This window comes from Balaenoptera ricei, chromosome 13 (assembly GCF_028023285.1).
Source record: "Balaenoptera ricei isolate mBalRic1 chromosome 13, mBalRic1.hap2, whole genome shotgun sequence".
In the NCBI taxonomy this organism is placed as follows: Eukaryota; Metazoa; Chordata; class Mammalia; order Artiodactyla; family Balaenopteridae; genus Balaenoptera; species Balaenoptera ricei.
Window position 1 is genome coordinate 73,744,720 of NC_082651.1, and position 18,325 is coordinate 73,763,044.

The 18,325-nt window shown below is 37.4% G+C and overlaps 1 non-coding gene across 1 annotated transcript; it reads left to right on the plus strand.

The window, feature by feature from the left end:
* Nucleotides 1–15,090: 15,090 nt before the first annotated feature.
* LOC132347153 (U6 spliceosomal RNA) lies at nt 15,091–15,197 on the plus strand. Its single transcript, XR_009497110.1, has one exon. It is a non-coding gene; the product is annotated as a U6 spliceosomal RNA (small nuclear RNA).
* Nucleotides 15,198–18,325: the final 3,128 nt, after the last annotated feature.

Sequence of the window (18,325 nt, forward strand, 5' to 3'; positions counted from 1 at the left end):
AATGCCTCCTTTGTTCGGACATTTGTCCAGTAACATAGTAGTGTTGACAGATGCATGGAGAGTTGTGTGTTGTCACCAAGACTCAGAGACTATATATTTCTGTTTCCTGCATATCATTCGTAGGACCTTTTATAAATTCAGAGGCAAAACAGGGAATTAGGCTCCTGCTATTATCGGCATTCTTGCTTCTTCCTTGTTCTCATTACCAAAATGACTTCCCATAGCACCTACTTACACAGCTCAGGGCTGTACAAGGAGAAGAAGGTGGGAACAGATGCCACCCTGCCCTCCAGGAGTTTGTAATCCAGGACAAATTGCCCAGATAGAGACAAACCTTATTTCTGTATCCTTTTCTTCTTTGTTACCTGCCGTATAGCTTGTCCTTGTGGATGGGTTACACAGACTTTATTCTCAGGCCTACATCCCAGTCCTAGCTTGATCATTCACTAGCTGTGTGACCTTGGGCAAATCATTTAACTCTTCTGGGTCTCTACTTCCTCATTTATAAAATGGGTGCAACAATGAAGCCCGTTACAGGGATGTTGCAAGATTAGGGTTAGTGTTTATAAACTAAGCCTACAGTGAGTGTTCAATTCCTGGTAGTTGCTGACATTTTGGAAAGTGAATCTAATGATATGTGTGTGGATATCACATTTCTTGTGATGTGTATGGATGGATTCAGAGCCCTGGATGAGTACAAAGAAGTTAAGTTTTAGAAACTTATTACTACAGATTAGTAGTCCTCTCTTCCACTGCCCCATCTACATCCCTTCTCCACAGAATCAGGTTATGAAGCTAGCATAAAATGCTTAAGTTACCTGCATAGATATTGTCCATGTGATAGATTCATAACACATATTATCTGGATAGGTTAGCCTGAACATAGCATTTCAATTAACCAAATTCTGCTTCTGAGTGATTTAAAGATACTGGATTTTGATTAATTCCCCTCAACTAAAGTTAGTAATGGTTACAGTTATTGAGTGATGTAGCTTATGGAGAGGGTTCCATATGGATACCTTTTTCTTTAATTAAAAATCATGACTTTAAATATCATGTTTTTTGCCGCATATATGTATGTAATAGTTTAACTTGATAATTTGTTCATGTATACTAGGATTATCCACTATAATTAAATTGAAGAACTCTGTTACAGATTAAATGATAATTATGTTTGATCCCTTTGCATGGTCAGTTAGTATTGGCTATGTTTATGTTGGATACAGCTCAAATAGAATGACTGATAGGTGAGGTGGATTTTTTTTCACATCAGTGTTTCACTAATCCTGTAACTCCATGGGCCAGTTTTCCATTACAGTCTCATCAGATAGGTGCTCCTTTGATTTCTTTTCTGAGCAGAAAAACGAGCCTTCTGATGTCTTCATGTTTTTGCCCTCAACCAGTTATGTAACAGTTTCCTACAGTACTTGCATAGAATTCGTACTTCTCAAAGTCCTTTCACTTGCACTCCATGACACTGACCCCATTTCTAGTTTCCTCCTTGATTCCTCCATATATGAAGAAAAATGCCAACTGCCAAATGATGTGTAGGAAAAGTGGGGATAATTCTTTGGAATGTTAAGCATTTTTCCTTAAGAGTTTGAAGGTCCAGTATATTTTGAAAGCATAGGGCCATTTTTGGAAGAAGAGAAGGAAGATGGAATTCACAGTCTTGGCATTCTTTCACATTCCAGAAGCTGGAGCATGTGTGTGTAGGGGGATTTCTTGGTTCTATCAATCATATTCTACCTCCTTTGTTGTCTGACCAATTGATGTATGAATTACCACAACAAGGTTATAAGCAACTTGAAGTCAAAGAATCTTTTTTAGAAATTTATTTGCCTCAAGATGCTTAGCATAGTGTAGGGAAATTAAGTACTCAGTGGTTTCTTGCTGAATGGAATTTAGAGAGACTTTCTGCTTCTCACTGCCTACCTAACATCAGGTTGCTTGAAGTTAGCTCATGGGAACTTGTTCATTATGTCTGCTCCATGGATAGTAAGGCTAATGCATATAAGAAGAAGAGTCAATGAGATACAAACAGAGTCAGATTGGGATAAATGGACCATGCCCTTTTTTGATACTTTGTGACTCCAAATTACTTTCAGTAATAGAAGCTCATTAAATTTTCACAAAGTGGTGATGTGAAATCCGCCCCAAAATATGTGAATTGCTTAAAAATAATATCTCATAGATGTTAAACTGAAAACAAGAAAAATTCCCGAGACAGAGCTGATGTCTGTTGCATGGTAGCATGGGGCCAGTGGAGATCTGTTTCAAGAATGAACACCTTCCTAACCAGAGCTAGAGTCACAGATAAGTAAAACACCGACAGTCAGCCAAATACATGCCCAAGAAACATACTTTGATACTGAGATTTGAGAATATTGCTGCAGCCCTACCACTGTTAATGTTATCACTTGGTGGCTAAAGAGTGTTGAAAAGCAAGGGGTTGTGGGAAAAGAGGTAGACCAAGTATTTAAAAATGAACACAATATCTCATTATTAAATATATTTTATCCCTGCTTATTGAGATAAATCCTCCTCTTTGAGCCAGGGATGGTCATGGAAATGGTGATTTCTCTTGTCCATGTGATTTATTTATTTTGTCCTTCTCCAGTTTCTCTAAGGTAGTCTGGGATAAGCCTGATCACCTGGTAGAATTTGCTTGAAGCAATTGTTGTCATAGTCAGGGAGTGAACGAGGGATGTGCTGACTTGTTGAGTGTTTCGGTGGGCTTGGTAGAAAATGGCAACATCTTTGACATGTGATCCTTGGTTTCACCTCTCCTGATGCTTTGTTCATGACTGAAGCTTGGGGTACTTGTTTTCCTGACACAGTTTGCCACTGCCTAACTACAGTAGACCTCTCAGGGACATTCCCAAGAAAGGGAAAGCAGACAAATTCTGTTCTTGCATGAAAAAAAGGGTGGTTATGAACATTTGTGTGAAAAGCTGAAATGTGACATATTTATGACTAAAAATACAGGCTGGCAATGCCATCTCGAGTGGGAAAGTTTTATTTTGTAATTTCTTTTTTTTTTTGGCTATGTTTGGTCTTTGTTGCTGCACGTGGGCTTTATCTAGTTGCAGCAAGCGGGGGCTACTCTTCATTGTGGTGTGCTGGCTTCTCATTACAGTGGCTTCTCTTGTAGCGGAGCATGAGCTCTAGGCGCATGGTCTCAGTAGTTGTGGCACACGGGCTTAGTTGCTCCGCGACATGTGCGATCTTCCTGGACCAGGGCTCAAACCCGTGTCCCCTGCGTTGGCAGGTGGATTCTTAACCACTGTGCCACCAGGGAAGTCCCTATTTTGTAATTTCTATAACTCGAAAGACTTGGTGTTTTGTCCTCTAAGTTTTAATTTATTGGTGTTCGATATCTGCTTGTAAAATATGTACTCTCTGGGAAGTAGTATTTTGATGCCAACTAACAGGTTAAAAACCAGAATTCATAATTTTCTAACTAGAGTCTTAAAAACCCTGTAGTTATAGTAACCTGCAGGAACAATGAGGTAACCAAGAACTTTGTGACTTCATAAATGGGGACTATAAATGATGGTTTAGGAACCCTATAATATCAGACCCTCTTGTTGGGGTTCCCTTTGGTTTGCTGGTACATCTGTGTGGTACATTTCAGGCATTTGGCAAAACTTAGCTCTTTAGCTTAAATATTAATGTACATTAAAAAAATGTTCCTGACTTTGGAACTTGATTATAAGTTCTAAATTTTGATTATAAAATATCATTCACTAAAAAATATAATGTTTTATAAGTTATTTAACTTAAAACATTGTCCCTCACATCTTATGGATTTTTCAAAAAATTAAACTGTTTAATAAAAAAGTATACCTAAAAATCCTGTTTAGAAGATCGCCAATCTCTTATCATTTCACTGAGATTATTTCCCACTATTTCTTGTTAAAATTTATTTAGAGTGCCAGATTTCATCAGATCTTCACCATTTCATGTAAGCCTCTACTACACAAAAACAATGAACTGATTAATAAATGTTAAACAGTAAATTCATACATGAAAATATAAACCCTTATTGCTGAAGTTAAACAATATTAATACAGTTAGCCTCAAGAAATTCATGTTTCTGCAAGGACTCTATGGGTAATAGGTGTTAACCCATTCGTGAGTATATGGCTGTAAAGGCCCCCACCAGAGGGGCACAGCAGGTTTTTGAGACCCTCAGGTACCTGCTCTGTGGTTGGTTTGATTGTCCAATTTTACCTTCTTCTTTCTGAGGCTAGACCTGGAGTTTTCCCTTAATTCCTGGACTTTACTTCTGACTTAGGCTTCGTGACATTTGTCAGACTTCTAGGATTCCTGTACTGGTCTTTGAGCTGCTGCATCAGCTACCCCTCAGATTGCTAAAGCTAGATTTCTCAAGTCAGCAGGTGTCTGTACCTGAATTCTTTTTTGTCACTGCTTGACTTGACTAAGCTTGGAGTTGGCTGTGCTTTGTGTCCTAGTTTCAGTAAAACTCCATGAGAGCAGGGACTGACCCCTTTACAGTAACAGTCTAGCAATTTCAGAAATGAGCTATGGAAAGCAGAAGAGAGAGGTTCCAAAGGTATCCTAGAGTGAAAATTTTGGTATAGTCAATAACACCTACACGTTTTCTTAGTCTTTAATTTAAATATTAGTTGCTGGGTTTACTTAAAGAAAATTGCAGCTTCTTTCCTAATTTTCTTCTAGGCTTTATTTTTATTTTTTTATTTTAAAAATATATTTATTTGTTTATTTTTGTCTGTGTTGGTCTTTGTTGCTGCACGCAGGCTTTCTATAGTTGTGGAGAGCGGGGGCTACTGTTCGTTGTGGTGCATGGGCTTCTCATTGCCGTGGCTTCTCTTGTTGCGGAGCCCGGGCTCTAGGCACGTGGGCTTAAGTAGTTGTGCCTGGCGGGCTCTAGAGCGCAAGCTCAGTAGTTGTGGCGCACAGGCTTGGTTGCTCCACGGCATGTGGGATCTTCCTGGACTAGGGCTTGAACCCGTGTCCCCTGCATTGGCAGGCGAATTCTTAACCATTCCGCCACCAGGGAAGTCCTTCTTCTAGGCTTTAATTTACAGAATGGAATGACATTCTTGCTCTTCACATTTTTGGGAAAGAATGGAATAGAGTGGTTGAATTAAGAAAAAGAAGTAACATTGTGAAGTAACCCAGTGATTTGAAGCTATGTGGCTTTGATTGGAGCCTCATTTAAAAGAGGATGGCTCACTAAGTAACACAGGCAAATCAAATCAGTGGACATTTTATTAATTTGTCTCATAAAAAAAGAGTCAGTATCATACCTACGGGAATATTCACATAAAATCAGATTCAAATATGACTAATTAAAAGGAATTTCCAAGAGTAGCTCAGCGTAACGCCAAATTAAAGAGTGAATGCACCTGAGGAGCTAGAAGCACTAAGGGAATTCAGGAAGAAGCTGTGGTTGGTACCAGCAAGAGCCTTGGGGAGTGAGACTCAAGGTCAGAGATTAGAATCAAGAAAAGTTGGATGAATTTTACTAGTCCCAAAGAACAATGCTCAAAGAAGACAGAGTCAAAAATCAAGAAGAATCAGAAGAAGATGTATTAAGTGTGTTCTAAGGCTCTGGGTCCTGCTTGCATTGATGACCTGGTAGGAGCTACCTAGGGTAGCATATGAGACAGAAAGACCTGGAAGCCACAGAGGGCCAGGAAACTGGGAGAGAGGTGAAAATGTAGCCAGGAAAGGACTCCAGATTGAAAGCTGAGAGGAATTGAATTAGGTAATAATCTGGCAGGACCAGAAGAAGATGGAAATTTTGGTTGGGTATCAATGTTAGTATGTTGAGAAATGTAGGCTGAGGTTTGGGTGAACTCTGGGGTGAATCTTGAAGTAATCATGCAGAATAGACACTGAGCGTTCACTCTGAGTGAATTTACTAGTTCTGTTCACACGTGTTTTGTGCATCTGTTGTGTAAGCCACACTAGAGTTGACATTATGGGAAAAAACGGAAGCAAATGAGACATGTCTCTTGTCCTTGTTTTAGTCAGTATGGTCAAGATGTAACCTGGTACCTCACAGGTACTTACTTTTTTTTTTTTTTTTTTTTAGTTAATTTATTTATTTTTGGCTGTGTTGGGTCTTCGTTTCTGTGCGAGGGCTTTCTCTAGTTGCGGCGAGCAGGGGCCACTCTTCATTGCGGTGCGCGGGCCTCTCACTGTTGCGGCCTCTCTTGTTGCGGAGCACAGGCTCCAGACGTGCAGGCTCAGTAGTTGTGACTCACGGGCCCAGTTGCTCCGCGGCATGTGGGATCTTCCCAGGCCAGGGCTCGAACCCGTGTGCCCTGCATTGGCAGGCAGATCCTCAACCACTGTGCCACCAGGGAAGCCCCCTTACATATTTTTTGACTGTCTTTTTTTGTGTCCTGGTCACAGTTGGGATACTGGAACCAGCTCATATGGCAGAAGAGCTGTTTGTTAGCATCTCTTCCCAACTCTATGTGATGACATGTTAGAAGCTTGAAATTGACCATGATGGTAGTATTTTCATCACAGGTGGAATTTTTGGATTAGTGATTATCTAGAGGATATGAATGGCTCTTTATTATTTTTCCTATGAAAAGTGGAAGCATTGTTTTTCTTTCTATCCTTAGAAAGGGTTCCTTTCATAAGTGCATGCAAACTGGGTCTTGGCCCACCACCTCTTAGGTTAGACATTCAGGGTCATTTTATATCTGCAGTTTCAGATACACTGATTTGCTAACTTTGAGATTAGAGCAGGAATAACTTCAGTGCTCTGTTAATGCCAATTACCTCTGAAACAGCCAGACTAAAGACAGATAAGAGTCCCCTGATGACTGATTAAAATATGGTATCCTGAAAATTAAATGTCTAGTTTGAGCGCAGATGTAGCACAAAGATTTGTTATCTGAATTGACTCAGATTGAATGCTAACATTGGGAAAACTCACAAGGAATAATATAATTGTTATACTCCCCCAGTAGGAATAAAAAAGAAAGAACTTCATACTTCTGGGGCATGTTAAAGTCAAGAAAATTGGGATTGAAATCTTTTGTGATGAGCTTTTAAGTCATAAAACTTACTAATAAGGGGGCAGAAGTCAAAATAGCAGCACTAAGGATGTAATTAAAATTTCTATGATGATACCCTCTTAGTCTAATGTTACCATTTGATTTGTACTTTTCAAATAGTGTTATTTATAACTCACAATTTTCATAAGAGAGCAAAAGAACTTTCTGTGGTGGGCTCATTTCGTTTTGGTCAATGCTTCTGTCTCCTGGTGCCATCTAGAATTTGGATAAGAACCTATTTTTAAGGCATAAAATTGGAAAAGATTTCAAGAGATTAGAAAATGATTGATCTAATGGAATTGATATCAGACTTGGCAGCAGGCTTTAAACATCCAGTTTTGTTTTAATTAATGAAATATCAACATATGGATAACTTTGAGGAATGGAATAAAGAATCAGGAAAGGCATATTTGAATTGTTACTTGTTTAAGCTATATCATAAATGCTAAAATGTAGGAAATAGCTGTATTCCTTGAAGGTTATAAAAATATCAAATGAATTTATTTTTTAAATTAACATTGTATTTTAAATTATTTGTTTATTTTTATTGAAGTATAGTTGATTTACAATATTTACAGTATTATATTAGTTTCAGGTGTACAACATGATTCAAAATTTTTATAGATTTATTCCATTTAAAGTTACTATAAAATATTGGCTATATTCCCTGTGCTGTACAATATATCCTTGTAGCTTATTTATTTTACACATAGGAGTTTGTACCTCTTAGTTCCTTACCCCTATCTTGCCCCTCCTTCCTGCCTTCTCCCCACTGATAACCACTAGTTTGTTCTTTATATCAGTGAGTCTGTTTCAGAGTATAGTTTGCTCCTGTTCAAGACCTAGAGGTCAAGTCTATCTCCTTTAGATCACAGGTTTACTTAAATTATAGCCCCAGGTAGTTTTCACCTGCAGGGTTTTTTTTTTTTTTTTTTTCAGGCTCCTCTCACAGTTAATTGGACCCCCATTCCAGTCTCAGCTTTAAGTAGTGAGGCTTAGTTTGGTCTATCACTCATGAGGCACTTCTGTTCTTTTATTCACCAGAATCTAAGACAACTGGCTACTTCTGCTAATTTCTACTCCTGAACTCTGAAGCACCAGAAATTCTTTAATATATTATATTTATATAATATGCAAAAATTTGTGTATTATATGGAACCATATATATATGAATCTGTAGCACTTAGCTTCTAGCAGAGTGCATGACATTAAGTAGCCACATATTAAATACTTATAAGGTTGAAGTTGATTGACTATATCATGAACTTGGTTACTAATTTATCATAGTAAAATTTTAAGCTATTATAATGTTTTTCCAAATGAGGTTTTCTTTGTTAAGCATTGTAATTCTGTGTTTAGCTAAAATTATACTGAAGCAAGTTTATTTTCATGAAAATAAATGTACTTTTATGTTGGCAATCCAAACTCCATTCTTTGGCTTTAAATGAATCAAAATGATTGTACTAGATTTTCAAGATCTTAAACAAGATCTGAAAGAATCAACAAAGATACTAAATAGCACACTTACAGGATAAAATTTCCTTTTGGGAAAACATAAAATAAGAATTATTTTTTTAAGGAAGTCATCTGATAATTTTACACTAATGTGTTCATAGTTGGTGATCAAACTTGTGGAGATGTTCTGGAAACCTCAAAAATATGGTAAACAACATAGTATTTATCTGAAAGTTAAAGGAGGTCATGTCAGAAAAAGAAAATACTTGTGAAGCCATAAGCTTTGCACATAGAGTTGCTCTTAATGGTCTAATATTAATTTAAAGCAAATTTAATTTAAACTTTGAACATATGGACTGTTATTTAATAAATTTTAGAAAAAATAGATTAAAAGAATTGAGGAAAGGAAGGTAGTGGGAGATAAGGAAGCTCATAATAGCCTTTGACTCTCAAAAATAATTTGTGGTGCATGTTTTTATGTTAAATGAATGAATCAATGGAAACAATATGTTTATATTGATACCATCAGAAAAAGAGCAAGTGCTTCCAATACAATCACAAATACAGAATAGTCAATTAGAAACTCCATATGCCGAGAGTCATGAGAACATCACTGTATTAAAACCAAGTATGCTATCATATTTGTTTTCTGAGACTGCCATAACAATTAAACACAAACTTGGTGACTTAAAAGGACAGTTTATTTTCTCACAGTTCGGAAGGCTGGAAGTTGGGCAGGGCTGAACTCCCTCTAGAGCCGCTAGGAGAGATTCTGTTCCTTGCCTCTTTCAGCTTCTAGTGCCTATTGGCATTCCTTGGCTTGTGGCTGCATCATTTCACATCACCTCCTTCTCGGTGTGTCTCTAAATGCCATCTGCCTCTCTCTTATAAGAATACTTGTGATGGCATTTGGTGTTTACCCAGATAATCCAGGATAACCTCCTTTATTCAAGATTCTTAACTTAGTCACACCTTTTGCCCTATAAAGTAATATTCACTCTTTTGCCATGTAAGGTACTATTCACAGATTTTAGGGATTAGGACGTCGTATTGATTTGCTAGTGCTGCCATTACAAAATACCACAGATTTGGTAACTTAAACAATAGAAGTTTATTGTTTCACAGTCCCGGAGGCTAGCAGCCTGAGATCAAGGTGTTGGCAGGTTTGATGTCTCCCAAGGCTCCCTCTTTGGCTTGTAGACTACCCCCTTCTCATTGTGTCCTCATGTGTTCTTTCCTCTCTGCACATGTGCCCCTGGTGTCTCTTTGTGTGTCCAAATTTCCTAGTCAGTTTGGCTCACCCTAAAGGCCTCATTTTAACTTAATTTCCTCCTTAAAGACCTTATCTCCACATACAGTCACATTCTGACATACTGGGAGTTAAGGCTTCAACGTGTTAATGTGGGGGGCACAATTCAGCCCATGCCATACATAAACATATTTTTTGGGCCACCATTCAGCCCATTACAAATGTGTAACTTTTGATTGAAATCATAAGGGAAAAAAGCTAAATATAATTTATTATGCTCCATTCACCAATGCAGACAAATGTCATACATTTATGATGTGGTCTCATTAATATAGTTAAAATTTCATGGATAAAGAACTCTATCTGGAGTTTCTGACAATTAACTAGAAAAATCACTTACACGGAACAGTCATTTCTCAATGAGGCAAGATTAAATGTTAGCATATTGCAAAATCTCACACTGATATTTATTTGGGAATATAAAGAAAGTTTCCCCTTTCATTTATGGATTTATAGATACACTTATGAAGATTACAATAGAAAAGAATTCTCCCTTGGCTAAAGGAAAACATGTAATTTAAGTTGAGGTGTAATTTATACTATACGCTGCAATTGCCCGACTTTAATGAGAAAATAAAGCAAATTCCAATATACTTTCCTGGGAATCATTCCAACTCTCAATAATCTGTTGCAGTGGATGCCAGGAAGTGGCTGTTCATAGAAAGATGGCCCAAAGTCCACATCTATACACACAAATAGGTTGCTTTCATAGTAGCATTATCTTTGATTACAAAGAAAGTGAACTAATGTTGTTATATATATTTGCAGAGATATATCATGCACGTACCATGTACATGCTACCAGGACATCTAAGAACATAAAAATTACAAATATAAAAAATCATACCAATATAGCAGAAGGAGTAACACTCCCAAACTCATTCTGTGAGACCACCATCACCCTGATACCAAAACCAGACAAAGATGTCACAAAGAAAGAAAACTACAGGCGAATATCACTGATGAACATAGATGCAAAAATCGTCAACAAAATACTAGCAAACAGAATCCAATAGCACAGATCCAACAGATCCAATCCTAAAGGATCATATACCATGATCAAGTGGGGTTTATCCCAGGAATGCAAGGATTCTTCAATATATGCAAATCATCAATGTGATACACCATATTAACAAATTGAAGGAGAAAAACCATATGATCATCTCAATAGATGCAGAAAAAGCTTTTGGCAAAATTTAACACCCATTTATGATAAAAACCTTCCAGAAAGTAGGCATAGAGGGAACTTACCTCAACATAATAAAGGCCGTATATGACAAACCCACAGCCAACATCGTCCTCAATGGTGAAAAACTGAAACCATTTTCACTAAGATCAGGAACAAGACAAGGTTGCCCACTCTCACCACTATTATTCAACATAGTTTTGGAAGTTTTAGCCACAGCAGTCAGAGAAGAAAAGGAAATAAAAGGAATCCAAATCGGAAAAGAAGAAGTAAAGCTGTCACTGTTTGCAGATGACATGATACTATACATAGAGAATCCTAAAGACTCTACCAGAAAACTCCTAGAGCTAATCAATGAATTTGGTAAAGTAGCAGGAAACAAAATTAATGCACAGAAATCTCTTGCATTCCTAAACACTAATGATGAAAACTCTGAAAGAGAAATTAAGGTAACACTCCCATTTACCATTGCAACAAAAAGAATGAAATACCTAGGAATAAATCTGCCTAAGGAGACAAAAGACCTGTATGCAGAAAACTATAAGACACTGATGAAAGAAACTAAAGATGATACAAACAGATGGAGAGATATACCATGTTCTTGGATTGGAAGAATCAACATTGTGAAAATGACTCTACTACCCAAAGCAATCTACAGATTCAATGCAATCCCTATCAGACTACCACTGGCATTTTTCACAGAACTAGAACAAAAAATTTCACAATTTGTATGGAAACACAAAAGACCTCGAATAGCCAAAGCAATCTTGAGAAAGAAAAATGGAGCTGGAGGAATCAGGCTCCCTGACTTAAGGCTATACTACAAAGCTACAGTAATCAAGATAGTCTGGTACTGGCACAAAAACAGAAATATAGATCAGTGGAACAGGATAGGAAGCCCAGAGATAAATGCACATATGGTCACCTTATTTTTGATAAAGGAGGCAAGAATATACAATGGAGAAGAGACAGCCTCTTCAATAAGTGGTGTTGGGAAAACTGGCCAGCTACATGTAAAAGAATGAAATTAGAACACTCCCTAACACCATACACAAAAATAAACTCAAAATGGATTAAAGACCTAAATGTAAGGCCAGACACCATCAATCTCTTAGAGGAAAACATAGGAAGGACACTCTATGACATAAATCACAGCAAGATCCTTTTTGACCCACCTCCTAGAGAAATGGAAATAAAAACTAAAATAAACAAATGGGACCTAATGAAACTTCAAAGCTTTTGCACAGCAAAGGAAACCATAAAGAAGTCGAAAAGACAACCCTCAGAATGGGAGAAAATATTTGCAAACGAAGCAACTGACAAAGGATTAATTTCCAAAATTTACAAGCAGCTCATGCAGCTCAATATCAAAAAAAACCAAACAACCCAATCCAAAAATGGGCAAAAGGCCTAAATAGACATTTCTCTGATGAAGATATACAGATTGCCAACAAACACATGAAAGAATGCTCAACATCACTAATCATGAGAGAAATGCAAATCAAAACTACAATGAGGTATCACCTGACACCAGTCAGAATGGCCATCCTCAAAAAAATCTACAAACAGTAAATGCTGGAGAGGGTGTGGAGAAAAGGGAACCCTCTTGCACTGTTGGTGGGAATGTAAATTGATACAGCCACTATGGAGAACAGTATGGAGGTTCCTTAAAAAACTAAAAGTAGAACTACCATATGACCCAGCAATCCCACTACTAGGCATATACCCTGAGAAAACCAGAACTCAAAAAGAGTCATGTATCACAATGTTCATTGCAGCTCTATTTACAGTAGCCAAGACACGGAAGCAACCTACGTGTCCATCAACAGATGAATGGATAAAGAAGATGTGGCACATATATACAGTGGAATATTACTCAGCCATAAAAAGAAAGGAAATTGTGTTATTTGTAGTGAGGTGGATGGACCTAGAGGCTGTCATACAGAGTGAAGTAAGTCCGAAAGAGAAAAACAAATACCGTATACTAACACATATGTATAGAATAAAAAAAAAAAAAGGTTCTGAAGAACCTAGGGGCAGGACAGGAATAAAGACGCAGATGTAGAGAATGGACTTGAGGACACGGGGAGGGGGAAGAGTAACCTGGGACAAAGTGAGAGAGCGGCATGGACATATATACACTACCAAATGTAAAATAGATAGCTAGTGGGAAGCAGCCGCATAGCACAGGGAGACCAGCTCGGTGCTTTGTGACCACCTAGAGGGGTGGGACAGGGAGGGTGGCAGGGAAACGCAAGAGGGAGGAGATATGGGGATATATGTATACGTATAACCGATTCACTTGGTTTTAAAGCAGAAACTGGTGCACCATTGTAAAGCAATTATACTCCAATAAAGATGGTAAAAAAAATCATACCAGTTTTATAGAAGGTCCTTGTCTTTGTGCTTTGTTTCCTTTATATTCATTTATTCTTGCTCCAGACCTCAGGCTCTTCTGTACTGTGTATATGTAGTAGTTCCACTTTCCTTTTCATTTCTAATCTGTATGGTTCTTCTATTTACCTTCAGAATTATGGACACAGGCTTGGGCTTCAAGTATAGAACAAACTCATTGTGTCAAGGGTTTCAGAATTCATGATAATTTAAACATGGACTGGGTTGAAGAGTGTCCCCAACCCCCAAATGTCTACCTGGAACCTCAGATTGTAACCTTATTTGGAAATAAAGTCTTTGCAGGTGTAATTGGTTAAATCAACATGCAGTCATACTGGATTAGGATAAATTCAATGACTGGGGTCCTTATAAGAAGAATAAACAGAGATACAGACACACTGGAGAGAAGGCCATGTGAAGACTGAGGCAGAGATCTGAGTGATGGATCTACAAGTCAAGGAATATGAAGGATTGACAGCAACTACAGGAATCATTCTTCCCTAGAGCCTTTGGAGGGATGATGGTCCTGGTGATGCCTTGATTTCAGACTTCTGGCTTCTAGAACTGTGAGACCAATCAATTTCTGTTTTAAGCCACTCAGTTTGTGGTAGTTTTATATAGGACACCTAGAAAACTAATATAGAACATGAACATGATAATTTGAACTTATGAAGAAAGTGTACTCCAGATAAAATTTATTAGATGAATCTAGACAAAATATAATTAGTATTATGCTGAAGTAGAAGCGTTCTTTTTGTAACATTTTTGTCAGATGGTCACCTAGCCCCATCCAGAGATGAAGGGCTGCATTTTGGGGAAGCTCTAATTGTTAGAATTTTTGTTAGTGATCTAACATCTGCCTTCCTATACTTCCACTGATTCTAGTTGTGCCCTCGAGTTAAAACTTTTGACCCCTTTTTTGATGTAGTTTGAAATATTTTCAAAGTCTTCAATTGCCCCTTAACTTGTTCTTTTCTTTGTTAATCAGTTCAGTCTCTTCCAATATATGAAATGGATTCTCCGCTCCTAACCATTATGTTTTTCCTCCCCTGTGTATACCTTATTTTGGTAAACATTCTTCTGAGGATCAAATACATTTTTTCTGACTAGTTTGACTAGACCAGTGAAGCCTGGAACTAATCCTTTCTGTAATTTGGGCGTAAAAGTTTTATCTTGAAGCCTAAGGTGAAATTCAAAGTTTTTAACCTGCACCTTATATACTTGGCTAATTCATCTTTTATTATACAATTAATACATGAATATACATTATTTTGGTAAAAGTTTCACACCATAGATGAATATGTAAAATAAAATAAGAGAAACCCTTCTTCTCACCCCTCCCTCCTAAACACTCATCCCTAGAGACTAAGCATTCAAAAATTTAGGCCCTTATTTTATGTGTTTAAATACACACACACATATATATATTTGTGTGTGTGTGTATATATGTATATACACATCTGTAGTTGTATAAAAATAGGGTATTGCTTTGTGTATTTTCTACATCTCAATTTATTCCTTTGTACTTTTCTCAGTTAAATGGTTTGCCTGGAGCATTTTAAAACCACATATATTGCCATTGCAGTTTTGTTACTAAATTCAAGATTTTGATACTGAATGCAAGACATTTAAAAGTGTCATCTTTTTATGTTTTTATATTGTGTCAATCAATACCATTTAGTGCTTGCTTCGGCAGCACATATACTAAAATTGGAACAATACAGAGAAGATTAGCGTGACCCCTGTGCAAGGATGACACACAAATTCTTGAAGCGTTCCATGTTTTTTTAACAATAACCAGGTCATGGAAGCAACCTAAATGTCCATCAATAGAGTAATGGATAAAGAAGATGTAGTACATATATACAATGGGATGTTACTCAGTCATAAAAAGGAATGAAATTGGGTCATTTGTAGAGACATGGATAGACCTGGAGACTGTCATACAGACTGAAGTAAGTCAGAAAGAGAAAAACAAATATCATATATTAACACATATATGTGGAATCTGAAAAATTGGTATAGATGATCTTATTTACAAAGCAGAAACAGAGACAGATGTAGAGAACAAATGTATGGATACCAAGGGGGAAGGAGGGATGGGATGAACTGGGAGATTGGGATTGACATATATACACTATTGATGCTGTGTATAAAATGGATAACTAATGAGAACCTACTGTGTAGCACAGGGAACTCTACTCAGTGCTCTGTGGTGACCTAAATGAGAAGGAAATCCAAAAAAGAGGTGATATATGTGTATGAATAGCTGATTCACTTTGCTGTACAGTATGAACTAATACAATATTATAAAGCAACTATACTCCAATTAAAAAAAATCAATACCATTTAAAATTTTAACTTGTATGTCTAACATATTGGTTATCTCTTTCAGTTTTGTGCTTGTTAAATTTGAAAAGCACACTTTCCTACTCTTTGCATAGGTCACTGCAAAAAATATTGACCAGAATTAGACCAAGGGTTGTTACCCTGTTAGAGATTTACTTTAGGTAGTACTGCATCATTCATCAATATTATTAACATGCAATTATTTAAATAGTGGCTAATCTGGGTACCATGCAGTTAGTTGTATCGGCTCAGGTTTTGAGATAATGTGATTTTATGCTTCTGGCCTCTGGTCTGAGGCTAGTACAGAAAGAGGTCTATTTGTGTTCTTCTTTCTCAAAATAGAAGGCCTGGAACCAAAAAACACAACCACTTAAATGCCACAGCAAATTGTGAAAAGTCTAGTTAGTTTCACAGATCTTTACCTGTGACTTGCTAAAGTCAAATTAGGAAGAAGGCAAGGGCAAATGTAGTACAATTTTAGTTTATAAAAAATGGTTAAATATTTGAAAAACCAGGCATATTTTCTCTAACATAATAATTATGGGAAAATCTCTCTTAGTAGTAATGTCTCAAAATTTGCTTCTTAAACCATTCAAGAAGACTATTTTTATACCTGCCTTCTGGAGTGATTTATTTTTGAAGGGTGGTAAATTATATATTTATATGTTTGTTACCCGAACAATGAACAGTTTCTCCATGCTGCGTTTTGCTGCCAAATTAATTTATTTAGTAATAGATAAACTTTCTGTGTCAGTTAGGAATCCTGGTTGAAGGATCAGACCCTGACTGGGGAATTTACTGGAATGATACTAGTGGGGAGGGAAATATTCATGAGAAGGGGGCAGGTGGTAGGTAGGTAGGGGTGCTGTCTGAAGAGTCAGGGGCATAGCAAGCTGTCCACAGCCAGAGTGACCAGAAGCAGCCATGAATGACCGCCAACTGCACCTCTGTCTTCTCACCCTCCTCAGGATGGGATTCAGTGTCTTGAGAGTTGGCTTCTGATTGGCCAAGCTTACATCATGAGCTTTCTCCCAGCTATATCCTGGAGAAGAATCTGTTCCTCTTTTCTTTCATAGTGGGAAACAGAAGCCTGATTGTATGAATTTTCCAGGGCTGCAGTAACAAAATACCACAGACTGCGTGGATTAAGCAACAGAAATTTATTTTCTTGCAGTTCTAGAGGCTAGAAATGCAACATTGAGGTGTCAGGAGGGTTGATTCCTTCTGAGGGCTGTGACGGAAGAATCTTTTCCAGGCCTCTTTCCTTGGTTTGTAGATGGCCAGCTTCTCCATGTATCTTCACTTAGTCTCCCCTCTATAGGTGTCTGTGTCTAAATGTCCTCTTACAAAGACAGCATCATATTGGATTAGGGCTCACTCTAATCATGCTATTTTAATTTATATCTTTAAAGACCCTATCTCCAAATATAGTTACATTCTAAAGTACTAGGAATTAAGACATCAACACATGAATTTGTGTGGGTGTGTGTCGGAGGGGCACAATTCAGCTTATAACACTGGCATTGCTCTTCCATTGACACAGTACAATGTGCAGGAGAAGTAACTTTCCCAGAATAAAAACTGGGTTGCTCTTACAAAGAGGAATGGCTTTGGAGCAGCTAAAAACTGATAAACATCATTCTACATTTTATTTTTGTAACCATATTTATGGAAGTTAATTTTTATTTTTTTAAATTGCAAGAAAATACTATGTACAGAAAACTTGAAAATCTAAAAAAAATCAACCACATATAATATTCAAGGTTGGTAAAGGTACAAGAAAATGAACATGTCCTCTCTGCTGATGGGAATGCAGGCTTTTATACACCTTGCTATCATTCTACTTTTATACACTGCTGAAGTGGAGTTGTGTCACTTAAATCTCTCTTCAAGAAAAAATTTGCTATTCAGCTGCAAGGAGTGCAGTTAGCAGACAATTTCCTGCTGTTATTGGCTTCAGCTTTCAAGCTATGGCTCTGCTCTTTTCGGGCAGCCTCCAGCCAATGAGTGAGCATGGCAGGGGGTACTAGGGCCTGGCCATTTCTGTCCAACCCTGACCTCCTCTAATAGGCACTCTTTGCTTCGGAGCTGCCTTTTAGTTTGTCTAAGACTTGGTCAAATCTACATAGTGATCTGAGCTTTGTTTTCTCGCTGTCTTTATTTTTCATAATCTTTGTTACTCCGTTCATGGGTTTGCAAATCTTTGTACTTTTCAATGATGTAAACCCTGTGGTTTTAATGTAATATTTGTTTTCTTTCACTATCTTATCCTTAATGACATGGAAATTTTGTTGTATATTTTTCTGAAATCGGTTAAATTATATTATTGGCAATTCACTATCTTCAAGCCTAATTTGGGACTCCTTAATTGAGTGACTCATTTAAGGCCCAGGTAGAAAGGAGGGGAGAGAGGTAGAGACAGAAAACAGGGAGATGTCTCCCTCTGAGTATTTGTATGGTAGAATATAAAACTGAGTGACTATTGGTGACCTGTGGTGGTCTGTGCTATGAACTTAAGAGCAGAAGAAGGACTGCAGTTAGAAAGAAGAGTCAAGCAGATAGAGAA